Source organism: Triticum aestivum, chromosome 2A (genome assembly GCF_018294505.1).
Source record: "Triticum aestivum cultivar Chinese Spring chromosome 2A, IWGSC CS RefSeq v2.1, whole genome shotgun sequence".
Classification (NCBI taxonomy): Eukaryota; Viridiplantae; Streptophyta; class Magnoliopsida; order Poales; family Poaceae; genus Triticum; species Triticum aestivum.
This window is the reverse complement of record NC_057797.1, coordinates 737,832,293-737,844,770: the sequence shown is the minus strand read 5'-3', so window position 1 is coordinate 737,844,770 and position 12,478 is coordinate 737,832,293.

The following is a 12,478-nucleotide window of genomic DNA, read 5'->3' as shown; positions in this document are numbered from 1 at the left end:
AAAAATACTAATGATGCACCAGGGAACAGTGCGCCATTACTAGTTTAACTAGTAATTGCGCACCTGCCACGCAGTGCGCCACTACTATTTTTTTTTGCAAAACTACTAATGGCGCACCTCAAGCCGACGACCCACCACACCCTCCCCCGCTCCACCGCCGCCGACGACCCACCGCACCCTCCCCTGCTCCACCGCCGCCGCCGCCGCTGACACCACCCTCCCCCGCTCCACCACCGTCGACGACCCCCCGCATCCTCCCCCGCTCCACCGTCACAAATGAATGCAACTAAAAATAAAAAGCAATTTTGATTATATTTTCAAATAAAAATTTTGATGATATTTTCAAATAACAAATTTGATGATATTTTTTTTAAAAAATTATTGTTTTTATAAAAATTTATTACTGTTTCATATTCATATGCATTTTCTAAAAAATTATTAGATGCAACCAAAAAAAATAAGTTACTTATGGCGCACCTCTGGCTGGTGCGCCATTGCTATGCAAAAAAAAGTTACTTATGGTGCATCTCTGGGTGGTGCGTCATTGCTACCTAAAAAAGGTTACTTATGGCGCACCGCTCGGGGGTGCGCCATTGCTAACCTTCCCCTCTCTATCCCTTTCCCCCCGAGCGCCGCCTCCTCCTTGATCCCAATCCCCAATCCCCCGAGCCCTCGACCTGCTGCAACGCCGCCGCCCCGACCCACTGCGCCGCCACCAGTCACCCCGCGCCGCACGGAGACGTCCAGGAGGACCGCCGTCGACTGCTTCTTCATCTACGGGTTCTCAATCGACCGGAGCTGCACTGTATCATCGCCATCGTCGTCTTCCCCAACCTCGGCCTCCCTCGTCCACCTCGTCACATCGCTCTGCCCCGGCCACCCCCGACCTCCCGAGATCATTGTCGAGCACCTCGGTGAGGCCCTTGACCGATTTCCTCCTTCCCCCATCGGGTTCGCCGCCGTAGCCGTCGTCGTCAAGCTCCTGCTTTGCCTCGCTGCTGCGCTGTCACTGCAGTCGGCCGCGCCCGCGCACACACGCACTTGCGTGTTGCCACCCACGGCTGCGCTCGCCCTCGCCTTGTTGCTGCTCCTCCCTCTTGCTTTACTCCTGCTTCTCCTCCTCTCAACGTCTTGCCGCTGCTCTTCTCTGAAACCTCGAAACTGCTGCTGCTCCTCCTCTCCACTTCCCTCCTGCTGCACTTTTCTGAATCTGAATCCTTGTTGTCTCCCTCTCTCTCTGTCAAATTTCTATGAATTTGAGAAGTGTACTGTTCAGAATTGTGTAATGTTCAGATTTTATATATTCTTGCAACCTATTAAATGTTCAGTTTAGATTCGTGTTTGTCTAGTTTAGATTCGTGATATATAAGGTATAGTGATACACAACATGCAGCTGCAGCCCCCATAGATACTTTTTTTGTTTTGAAAAAGCCGATATATGAAATGTGAGAATTCTTAAAATATGAATTACCGTGAAGTAGCTTGGTTGTGCCAAGAAAATGCTGCATTTTCGGTATTGAAAGGTTTATGCTGATTCAGCAAATACATGTGGCCTATTGAAAATTTAGAACTTGTGATCAGGAGATGTTTGGGAAAAAGGAGTGTAGGTACTGTTCTTGTGTTGGGATAATTTTGTAGATTTTTAGGAGCTAGGGGAAATAGGGTTGTAGTTGTAAACTGAAAATGGATCAGAATGGAAAAGTGGGTGTTTTTCTCAAAAATTTCAAAAGAGTAGGATGGGTCTTTGTTCAAAAATGATTTATAGGAATTATAGGGTCTCCCAAAAATTTTGTTGCAATTTTATAAAAATTATTTGAATTAGTTTTAGTGCAACAGAGGCAACTCAGAGTTTGAAAATGGCATTAAAGGAATTTGTTTTTGGGGTAAATTCTATTATGAAAAAACTCCTACTGTTATTTAAAATATAAATGAAATGATTTGGAACACCAAGCAAGAGTTAAGTTTCAAGTTGCTGAACCTTTTCATATAAGCTTGCAGAAGATTTAATTGATCATACAGAAAATGAAAAACGAAGGTCATACCGATCCTAGTTGGTATTATTTTTTATGGCTAGAAGATATATTGTTGTACCCCGAGTGAAGGGAAGGAGTTTGCTGGGTTTTGTCTCCGACCATCGTGTCGTGATGATTTTGCAAGTACCCCGAGAGGCCCTTGAGTTTGCCGGAATGTCAATTAACTTCTGTTCCGGCAAATTCGGGTACTCCATATGTCCTATTTTCAGCAAAGATCATGCTGAAATTTTTCGTGAATTTTAGCATGACTTCGCTAAAAATAGGACATATGGGGTACTTGCGACAAATGCATGGGCCGGGGTATCTTAGTACTTAATTAAGTAGGATCAACTGCCTCTTGTGTTATACATATAGAAGTGTGATATCAACTCATAGTTATTACTAGTGTCAGTTGCTCGTAATCGATAAACCCTAATCTGGAAGAGGAACCACTCATCCTATGTAGTTTTGAATTATGAACGTAGGATATGTCGTCATCGGACGACGAAAGTCTCCCGGGGGAGTGCGGCTGGTGCCACGACGATCGAGGTCTGTGCGACATGCCTCACCTGGACGATGATCGGCGCTTCAGCATTAAGCTCGAGGAGACCTTCGAAGTTGAAACGGTACGCAACGACGACAAGTGTTATTTTCATAATTAAGCATGACTTCAACTATTTCAACGTGTAATTTTCATCTTTTACAATTCGAGTATAGCTTATCCCATGCCATGCAAGACGCTATGTCTTGGAGAGGATGGATTTTGAAGACCATGAAATTTCTGAAACAAAGAAAATTCACCTAAGGACTCATCACGATGTGGATTTTGAAGTAAATCTGTATAATTCTGGGAGCGTAACCCATTTTGGTTGCAAAAATTGGGAAGCATTTTGCAAGATGTATGGTTTTGATGAGGGTATGCTTGTCACCATGGATCTTGGTGATCCTAAAATCGAGCAAGACAATATGGACATTTGGGTCCTTGTTGATACGCCTCCAATTCTACCGCTATGTGAGTTTCTCAAACATAGTTATTAGCTAATTTATATTGTTTATTTCAAAATAGTTGACAGCTTATTTCCATTGACAGCTTATTTTATTGTTCAAAGAATGTGCGGGAGATGGTAGACAAAACCCACTACACCGATGGCTCGAATTAACAACTTACAAGGAGAAAAATCATCTGGTCGGATTTTGTACTGACATTGAGAATTACAATATCTACAATCAAACTCCTCAACATTATGGTCAATACGTGCCACTAGTGCATGTGTTCAACTACGGTAACTACCATGGAGATACCCTGGTAAGATTTTTTACTATTACGACATCCGTGCATCTTTTGCATACTTCTAAAACTAGTACATCATTGCTAACTATGAAGTTATTACTATGTTTTTCAACAGATAATCCCAGAGAATTGTGTGCCTCATTTGATGTATCAGAAAGGTAGTCTTAATGTTTTGAACATACAGCCAGGTCATCCTACGAATCTCAACTGTCCATACGAGATTTCTAAAAGAAGTGGAGACATGAAAATCAAAGGATGGAAAAAATGTATGGACGGTTGTAAGGAGGTTCTTGGAAGCAAAAGGAAGCGAAGCGCAAGAATTGGAGACAGGATGATCTCCATTCTACATAATGGAGAGTCAGGGTCTATATTGTTTTATACTATTTTACCTTAAATAGGGTATTTAGGTCCTGCCTAATACTGATGATCATGTGCTAAGAAGAATTAAGTAGGGTTGGTTCGATGACTATCAAGATGATGATCGTATGACTTATTATTAATAACGAGTAGAAGTTGTATGATGATGATTAGTAGGACTTGTTAGGATTAGTATTACTTCCGACAAACTCGCTACTTGCGGTCTCGAGACTTGTAATGTTCTATCTTTGTTCGGTCTTTTGAATTCGGAGACTAATATGATGAATTGTATTTGGAGACTAATCTTCTATTGTATTCGATGAATCTGCTGTTGCTGTGTAGTGTTGTCTAAATTCTGTCCAATAATATATTTTGTAACCTGTGAAAATATCAGAAAAGAAAAAAATAATGCCTAATATTCATACTAGTGGCGCACCACCACATAGTGCGCCATTAGTAAGCCAGAGCACACTAATGGCGCATCATCCACCAGTGCGCCATTAGTATGCCAAAGCACATGGGTAAATATGGCCCCCTGGGAGGCATACTAATGGCGCACCATGGGCTATACTAATGGCGCACTGCGTGGTGCGCCATTAGTATATCAAATACTAATGGCGTGGTACTAGTGACGCACCTGTAGTGCGCCATTAGTAGCGAAAACATGTGTGCCACTAGTAGGCCTTTTCCTAGTAGTGGCACAGTCGACATGGTGGTGGTGGTGGCGCCATTTTCCTAAAGCAATATGAGCAAAGGATTAACGATCCATTTCACAGGAAAGAAAAACAGTAGCATGTGATATTTTTGGTTCTTCTTTAGTTATATTTTCATAGTGGAACCCGATCCCAAAAAGTAAACAACAAGCTCTCAATTAATTTACTAACACCTTCTATAATAGAACCAACAGCTAGCAGGCCAATGCCAAATTAGCCAACAAGACTCACAGACAACAAGTTCTCAATTAGCTTACTAACACCTTCTAGAATATCTCTAGATGAAGAGATTCTTCCGCGAGAAGCAATTTCAGGGGCACCTATTGCCAAAAAAACTATTTGGCCCCTACCAAAGGTATAATCCTAAGATCTGTAATAAGTTATCTACCAAATCAAGGTACCACCTACCAAGACACATTTCATCTAATTTGGCCCCTATTGCCTAAGATATCTGATTAAAAAAACAAGTTGCAAATTTAATTGGGATTAACTTAGCACTTGCAAACTAAATACTTGTACCACCTACCAAAGCATTTCAACTAAATTGGCACCTACATTTTGCAAAAAATAACTTATTATAGAAAAACGAAAGCATCTACTTATCCATATGAAATTCGTAAGCCCTTGCTACATCTAGGTATAGGGCAACCCTCGGGGGCTGCTGACGAGAAGGGGGGATGGCATGGTGACCTCGGTCGGGGGTGCTAATGAGGGAAGGTTGGCGACTTTCCTATGAGAGGGGCAACGACAGCGGTCGGCGAGGGGATCGAGGGCAGTCGGTCAAAGTCGCCTGGCCAGAGCTCGCGGGCGGCGACAGAGTGGGCGGCGAGAGGGTGGAGGAGCAGCTAGCATAGGGGCGGCGAGAGGGGGGAGGAGCATTACCTGCGGCGGCGGTGGTGGTGGCGCGCGATGGCGGAGGAGAAACCCTAACCGCAGCTGCCGGCGTCGGGCGGAGGGGGACGATTGAGAGATGAGCGTGCGGGGGGGGGGGGGGGGCGGGCTGCGTGTTTTGTTTTGTTGTAGCAGTAGCGTGGGTACAGGGAGCGCGCTACTGCTAAGGCTAAGCATGTAAAAACATCGAAAATATACATTGGTCAGCATTGATCTTTTTGTGTAGAATCTAAATAGTCAACATGAATCCTCACCGTACCTGTATAGGCACAGGTGAAGATTCATATTACAGCCACAAATCCTACACATACAGTTCAATGAAGACCAAGTGCTCGAGATAGTTTGAGAAGTAACATATTTAAGGTGGTAAACACCTTGTGCGCTTAGCAGTATGGGACTAAACTTAATTAGTTGCAAGATGGGATGATACTTAGCAGCAGCGAGTTTTAAAGAAAAACACTGCTACTAAGTACTTTAGCAGTAGCGCATCAAGGGGAAGGGCGCTACTACTATATCTAACATGAAGGCAACACCGTGGCAATTGTAGTAATAGCGCTCGTTTCACCTAGAGCGCTACTGCTACTGGGCTATTAGTAGCGCGGTCTTCTGAAGCTCGCTACTGCTAATTAGCAGTAGAGTTTGTTTTTAAACCTCGTTGCTGCTAAGATTCTGTGTATAACGTTTTCCCTAGTAGTGATGGTCAGGGCGACATGCATCGTCGTGGGGTCTGGCACCGTGTCGTCGTCGGATCCCGTAGGGTCATCATCGGAGACCTCGGGCAAGCTGGCCAGCATGCCCTGCTCGATCCGCCTGGCACAGCGGGACTGGCAGGCAACTACAAGGGCAACCACCTCATGCTTCATCTCCGACGACAGACTATCACACAGAGTGTTCCTTCTCACGGTTATGGCGGATGTGGAGCAAAGGAGGAGGATGTCTGATGTTGTGGAGTTAGCGAGGTGTGGTCGCCTTCAAATAGCGGATTCCGATGAGGTCAAGCGTCCAGATGCGTCAATGCGCGGCGCCGGAGTTGATTCCTCGATTGGCGAGCCTACTTAATGATGGTATTCGGACAAACTGGCATTGAACGGGCATGGTAGATATCCCATACAACAAACGTTGCCGTGACATTGAACAGATGCAGACAACGGGGACGCGACGCAGACGGCTCTCTCAGTCGGCATGATGCATCAATGTCGACGCCAGTGAGAGGTCGCATTCGCTCTAGGCCGGCGTCATTGCATAGTAGCCGCTCTATAGCGGCATGAATGCGGGCAGCTGGTGTCGGGTGGGAATGCACGCGGGCGAGGAGGAGGGTTTTGGTTGGGTCTGGATTATCGGGCGCGGACGTGGCAACAGTCTAGACGCCCGCACGCCCCCCCCCCCCCCCCCCCACACACACTTTTGTCTTCGGTTTTTGTTTGCGATAAAATGTGTATTTGAGCCGCCGAACAGACTGATACAAGACTGTGTTGGATGACACAATATGTCTGGACCTCAAGGTCAGAACGTGCCCGGGGGTTTTGAGAATCCGCGTTGGAGATGCCCTTAGAATCACTCGCGCGCGTGCTGATAATTAGCCAACAACCCAAAAATGCTAGACTTACAGATGGCTCCTACGGATTTTGCCTACAGACTCATTAACCTGTAAATCATGTCCCGCTTGATTTTCTGTAGTGACACCCTCTTCCTTTGATTTCCTGTCACATCTTGACATCTCATCCTGTAACTTGACTTCAATGAAAATTGTTCGTAGGTGTAGCGTTGTCCGCCAACTACCTCCGAGCAATGGATCCCATTATCGGTGATCCCATTAATTAAGACATGGGAAAACAATCCAGCGTTCAACTGATCCTTACTAACCCACTCTATTTGAGATGCAATACTCTCATAATCTGTAAGTCGGGGTGACTTTTGTCTAAATGTATTTCAAAGCTTGTGTAAACAAGATGCTATCGTACGGAGCATTCTTTGAAGAAACACATCTATGTGAGCCCGATTGCTGGTCATAGTCTATAAGGTAGGGTAATATTCAGGAAGCTCATCAACAACTCAAGAGTATGACTAATAAGCTCCACCCGTGGGGTTTATCTTTTGACAGCCATGTACTAACCGACTATAGGCGAAACTTCTGCACGCTAAACTGATAATTTAATGCATAGTCAATTATTCAGTTGTGAAGAAGTCTAATCCTATTATTGTAGGTGAAAGTTGAACTTAACAATCTCCACCGAAAATTCTGATATATCAAAACACTATTTGGAATAGATGACAAACTAATGTGCCTTGAGATCTAGTGAGGGACTGTTGAGTTATAGATGGGCTTTGGCCCACATAAAACAATAATTCCTCGTTAATCTCTAAGGCTCATGTAGATGCATGACAAGTGGTGGGAAATTTAGTACCATACTGCTGATGAAAGAAGAGTTGAACCTCTTTATACGGGCTGCTCTATCACATGCATTGAAAGCTTGGGAGAGGAGTTGTACACACGCGCTCCTCCTCCGCTGCCCGCCTCGTTGCGCGCCACGGGTTGCAGGAATGAACCGAGCTGAGCTCACACCTATACACTTTATTTTTTAATCTTGGATTAATTAACGAGTCGCTAACAGAAGTGTTACTTTCCAAGACGTTGGACCGTGGGTTGTTCATGGACTAGGTCGTGGGCCTAAGCCCAGGCCCATCTACCCGGCGGCCTATATAAGGAGGCGTTGGCCAGTGCAGCCAACACTCTCACTCCCTCCTCGTGCAACTATTGCCGTCATCTATTGTTTCTCTCCTTGTGCTGCATCCGACGATCCCATCCCGACGACTGCGTGCATGGCCTGTTGGGAGAGTAGGTGCCTCTGGAACCCCGTTGTCCAGCGTCTCGGTGCGCGTGCTCCCGATCCGTCCTCGTCTCCGTCCTCTGTTTCGACTACTTTCCCTGCATCTACTCCATGTCCGCCTACAAAGCCGCCAAGAAGAAGGCCGCGGACGACGCCGAGGCTGCTGTTGTCGCCGCTGCGCTGGTCTGACCAACCGGAGGGTATATTTTGTTCATCTCCTACTTGCCCGTTCATGTCCAAGTTGTATATGTTGTGTTCATAGATGTTTCGGCTATATGTACTGTATGCAAATGCTTAAGTGTCAGTATGAGTTGCATACTGTGATTGCCATGTTTATTATCTACTCGTGGATTAGATTAATATATAAAATGTGCTAATATATCCAGCAGGATGCATAAATGCCTGAGAGAAGTTTGCGTTTTCAAATGGACGTACGTACTTGTTCGCCATGTCGCACTAACCACTGCAACCGAGGCACCTACTCTCCAAACAGGCCGTGAGCTCCATTTATGTTCGTCGTCATGAAACACCCCCCACAAAAAAAGAGCTTTCACAAACACTGAACTGTGGGCAGGCAGGCATACTGTACACGTTGAAACTCCTACCACGCGCGCTGAGAAAATCAGATTGGGCGACACCGCGACGGCAAGCGGAGCGGAGCAGCCGACAGCGCCATTGTGATTCTACTGACGGCTAGACAGGCGAGTACATAGGTTCCACAAAACTAACACGGAGTCTGACCAGAGCCGCCCAGTAGTGGTATATTTTGTTAGTAAACTGGACGAGGCCTTGATTTGACTGGTACACCTCCACGTCAAGCAAACAAGTACTTGTATACATACATTGACAAATTGAAATACATATCAACACATGGTGTGCCATATCCGGAGGTGGTTGCCATGGACCGACCGACGTGATGATTGATGAAGCCATGGATGCCGCAAGCCCGCAACCTTGTTGTCTCCCCCGGTACTCGTGAACTGCGATCAAAGTATACTTTGTCCAGTTTCTTGAGACATGTGTTGCTGGTGGGTTGGAGCACAGGTATATACCGTACTTCTTCCGTCTCATAATGTAAAACGTTTTTTTTTTTGACAAAAAACGTTTTACATTACAGGGCTGTTTGGTTTGTGACTAATTTTGCCAAAAATTACCACATTTAAGATTAGATAAATTGATTAACTTAGATGAGTGTTTGATTCAAGACACACCTTAAGCAAACCACACTTGTGCCTCACATGAAATACACACAAAAAAATGTGGCAAGATTCCCTTAGCCTTAGCCAAGCTTGACAAAAATGTGTGACAAAATATGGCAATGCTAGTCCTAGAACCAAACAGCCCCTACATTACGAGACGGAGGGGTAGCTTTTAGAGTCGACAGTGGAGGTACTATTGTTTGTTTCCACTATACTCAGATTAGTGGCCGACTGGCCGTCAACCGCTAACCTTGGATCGCAAGCGCGCGGTGCTACTTGTGCCATCTACGTTGAGACCGAGAGCTCACCAACAACACGTACGTAGCCTTTCTGTCTGCCTTCCCTGTCTAGCTAAGCTCCATGACACAAACGAATCGGCAGGTGGTGCTCCTGCTTAAACAATCCTCGTCTCCTACCCCTTGGTCGCCATTCTCCCACTCCAAAAATGCATGCATGCGTGCATGTGCGACCTCTCCAGCTGGATCCCCTGACCTCACCCTGTCACATTATTGTCGCCCGGACTTTTCCCTCCAGCGACCGAGCCTGTAGGTATATACTGTACCTACGTGCGTGCTCGAAACGTGGTGCACACACTGATCGCCACGGCGCATCGCATCGCATGGTCAACCACCATCAGCAAAACCGTTACCACCTTTGGCTGTGCTGTCGGCGCGGCGCCGCTACTACCGTTTCTGTCCGAGAGAGAGAAACAGCCGGTTAGTTTGTGTAGAAGTGCATGCTCTAGTCAATGTAAGCAAAAAACCAATCTAATGAGTCCGCAGTTCAAAGGTAGAACATGCACATTTCATCTCTGCACCTCAACCTACGTACGCATACCGTACCAGCAGTTTGTCATGCGATCCCAGATTTTTCTGGAGTGGTTCGGAGACCAAACCTACCACCTTGCACCTGAACCGCAAACATGCAGGGAAATGCATGAGTGCTATGCACGTGTAGGCTGCGTCCACGTCGAGGGCTCTCCTTTCCTTGGTCTGATCCGTGGACGCAGCTCGCTCGCTAGCTAGCTGAGCTTAGTTTAAGCTTGGTTAGTACGTACGGGAAGCAAAGTAAAGACTAGCTGTAGGTACGTGTGTGTGCTTCCGTGCATATCCCTTTAGAATCACTCACTGATCGAGCGCGCGTACTGATGATTAGCCAACAACCTCCGGTCAGGGCGATGGCTCCCATTATCGGTGCGCATATGCGCCTGCCCCAGTGCCCCTCGTCCCTATCTCGTGCGGTGACTCACTAGCTGACGTGCCCTCCCGGCCATGAGAGGATCCGTGGTTATCTATCCCGTAGGCGTAGGACACCTATACCTCCCTATCGGGGGGTTGTTGGTGCATGTTAGCATGTAGGGTGGCACGGCTACGGTCACCGCGTTGCCTGCATGCCGGGGACGGGGGGCTACTTGGCACTTGGCTTTGCCGCCGCCGCGATGTTTAATTCGGATTCAGAAAGTCATACATGTACTAGTATATATGTAATTCACTGCCACATTATTGATCTGCATGCTGACGACGAATGTGAACGAGACCATGAAGACACTGCCGATCAGGGCATCTCCAGCCGTTGGCCCCCCCGATACATAAAAATATTCCCCGGGGGCGAGTCGGCGATACATTCGGCGCTGAGGGTGGTTGTGCGCCCAGTCGTCGCCCCCAGCTCATCCCAGGCATCGAAATTGGCTCACTTTGCAGCCCAATTTTGACGAATAAACGGCCCATATGGGCGAGAATAGACCCATATTCGGCGTGGTTTCGCCGTGTCTCGGCGTTCAATTATCAACACAATTATTTCTTATCACATATTTCATCACAGAAAAATCAAATACTTCAACAAAATAGTACAAGAACAAATAATTCAATACAAATTATATAGTTCAACAAATAAAAACTCGCATTTCATCACACAGCGTCCCCCTTGAGCCTACATAGGTGCTCAATCAAATCTTTCTGCAGTTGATGATGCACCTGTGGGTCTCGGATCTCCTGACGCATACTGAGATAGGCAGTCCAAGTTGCCGGTAGCTGGTGATCAACTTCGGCTAGAGGACCCTGCCTGTAGTATGGTTCAGTGTCAAACACTGGGTCTTCTTGCTCGCTCTCGATGATCATGTTGTGCAAGATGACACAGCAAGTCATAATCTTCCACATTTGATCTTTGGACCAGGTCTGAGCGGGGTACCGAACAACAGCAAATCGAGATTGGAGCACACCAAATGCCCGCTCGACATCCTTCCTGCAAGCCTCCTGAAGCTTCGCAAACCAGGCGTTCTTACCTCCTGCCACAGGGTTTGAGATCGTCTTCACAAATGTTGACCATCTCGGATAGATGTTGTCAGCTAGATAGTACCCCTTGTTGTATTGGTGCCCATTGATCTCGAAGTTCACCGGAGGAGAATGTCCCTCAACGAGCTTGGCAAAAACAGGAGAGCACTGCAGCACGTTGATGTCATTGTGAGTTCCTGGCATAACAAAGAAGGAGTGCCAAATCCAAAGGTCCTGTGTGGCTACCGCCTCAAGCACCACACTGCAACCGCTTTTGGCGCCTTTGTACATCCCCTGCCAACCAAATGGGCAATTCTTCCATTTCCAATGCATGCAGTCGATGCTTCCAAGCATCCCAGGAGATCCTCTTACTGAATTCTGGGCTAGGATCCGAGCAGTGTCTTCCGCATTGGGTGTTCTCAAGTATTGTGGCCCAAACACTGCCACCACTGCCCGACAGAACTTGTAGAAACACTCTATGCTGGTGGACTCGGCCATGCGTCCATAGTCGTCGAGTGAATCACTGGGAGCTCCATATGCAAGCATCCTCATCGCTGTCATGCACTTCTAGATGGAGGTGAACCCAAGAGCGCCAGTGCAATCCATCTTGCACTTGAAGTAGTTGTCGAACTCCCGGATGGAATTCACAATCCTGCGAAAGACCTTTTGGCTCATCCGATAACGACGCCGAAATGTTCTCTCGCCATGAAGTGGAGCATCGGCGAAGTAGTCGGAGTAGAGCATGCAGTAGCCTTGGAGACGATGCTGGTTCTTTGCTTTCACCCGCCCCGGCGCCGAGCCACCTCACCGCGGCTTTTCATTGCTCGCCAGCAGCTGGGCGAGGGCGGCGAGCACCATGAGATGCTCTTCTTCCTGGACGTCGGCCGCGGCTTCCTCCTCCAGCAGCGCGGCGAGCT